This window comes from Gossypium arboreum, unplaced genomic scaffold (genome assembly GCF_025698485.1).
Source record: "Gossypium arboreum isolate Shixiya-1 unplaced genomic scaffold, ASM2569848v2 Contig00448, whole genome shotgun sequence".
NCBI classification, from domain to species: domain Eukaryota; kingdom Viridiplantae; phylum Streptophyta; class Magnoliopsida; order Malvales; family Malvaceae; genus Gossypium; species Gossypium arboreum.
This window is the reverse complement of record NW_026440562.1, coordinates 16,728-18,602: the sequence shown is the minus strand read 5'-3', so window position 1 is coordinate 18,602 and position 1,875 is coordinate 16,728. Positions and strand designations below refer to the sequence as shown.

The 1,875-nt window shown below is 56.2% G+C and overlaps 1 pseudogene; it reads right to left on the bottom strand.

Moving 5' to 3' along the window:
* Positions 1 to 967: 967 nt before the first annotated feature.
* LOC128289105 (5.8S ribosomal RNA) lies at positions 968 to 1,119 on the bottom strand (annotated as a pseudogene).
* Positions 1,120 to 1,875: the final 756 nt, after the last annotated feature.

Genomic DNA, 1,875 nt, shown 5'->3' with positions numbered 1-1,875 from the left:
GCTCTCACCGAACCCTTCTCGAAGATCAAGGTTGGTCGGCGGCAGCACCCTGCGAGGGATCCCGCCAATCGCCTTCCTTGCGCTTTACGGTTTTCCACTTCGCTGACTCGCGACACATGTCGAATTCCTTCGGTCCGTGGTTTCAAGACGGGCCGAATGGGGAGCCCGCAGTCGACGCCCGAGCACGCAGTGCCGGCACGCCGAGACGGCGCCGCGGCCGGATCCCACGATCGAGGCGACGACGCCTCCACAGCGATCAAAGGCCCGGCTTGGGCCGCCACGACCTCGCTGGCCCACGCCTGAAGCCGATCATGGACGGCTTCGCCTGCTTCCACATCCGACCGGGCGCATCGCGGCCCCATCCGCTTCCCTCCGACAATTTCAAGCACTTTTGACTCTTTCAAAGTCCTTTTCATCTTTCCTCACAGGGTATTTGTTCGCCATTTGCCTCTCACCAGATTTAGCCTTGACGGAATTTACCACCGATTAGGGGTCAGATTCCCAAACAACCCGACCAGAGATTAGCCATTGTGGTGCGACAGGTCCGCACGACGGGTTTCACCCTTCTCCTGCTTCTCTCCAGGACTTGGGTCTGGCCCGCCGCCGAGGACGCCTCCAGACTACACCAACGGTGGCGCCCGATTCTCAAGCCGGGCTTTTCCCGGCTTCGCCGCCATTAGGGGAACTCGTAAGTTTTTTTCTCCGCTTATTGATATAAAGTTTAAACTCACGTAATCCCGCCGACTAATGCGATGGCGCGATGCCGAAGTGGTTTAAGGGTCTCGACGACGAACGCCAAGACGACTGAACGAGGTTTGCTTGCAAGATACTACCGATCGTCATGCGACGATTATGTCGCCGAGGACTCGAATTTAGGCCAACCGCCTGGCCGGAGCGCACGGAGGCCAATTTCCGCCCATGTTCAACCGAGTCCCGAGGGATCGGGTTAGATGGGGCGCTACGGCGCGGACACCCAGCAGACGTGCCTCCCGCCTAATGGCTTGGGGCGCAACTTGCGCTCAAAGACTCGATGGTTCACGGATTCGCAATTCACACCGGCATCGCATTTCGCCACGCTCTTCATCGGCGCGAGAGCCGAGATATCCGCTGTCGTAGAGTCGTTTCTATATACTTTGCAAAAAAGAACAACATCGAAGCATCGACACCGCGAACGTGCGGCAAGCATGACAAGAGATGTGTCCTTTTTCATTTCGATTCTTGGCGCGATTCGCTACCGGGGTTTGTTCGCTTTTGCATCAAGAAGTTGATCCCGACATCTCACCCCACCCAATGGGCAAAAGCGGATGACAAGACCGGCCGCCCGACACGCGGGTGGGGATAGGCAACGATGCACCCGCACCACCTCGATGTTGTATACAACGCGCTCACGGGTCGCTCGCTAGGGTGTTTCGACAATGATCCTTCCGCAGTTCACCCATTTGAAACCTTTGTTACGACTTCTCCTTCCTCTAAATGATAAGGTTCGTTGACTTCGCGACGTCAAGCGGCAAATAATCCGCCCACGCCGCCGCCGATCCCAACACTTCACCCACCATTCAATCGGTAGGGAGCGCATGATGCCAGTGTATAAAGCGGCGTGATCGTAGTCAACGCGAAATGATGACTCGCGCCATTAGGAATTCCTCGCTGAAGACCAACAATTGCAATGATCTATCCCCATCACGATGAAATTTCAAAGATTACCCGCCCGCCTACCAAGGCTATAGACTCGCTGAATACATCGCAGAGCGCGGCAAGTATGCCCGTGAACATCTAAAGGGCATCACTGCACCGTTATTGCCCTCAAACTTCCGTGGGCCTAAAAGGCCATAGTCCTCTAAGAAGCTAGCCACGGCGATCACCTCCGTAGCTAGT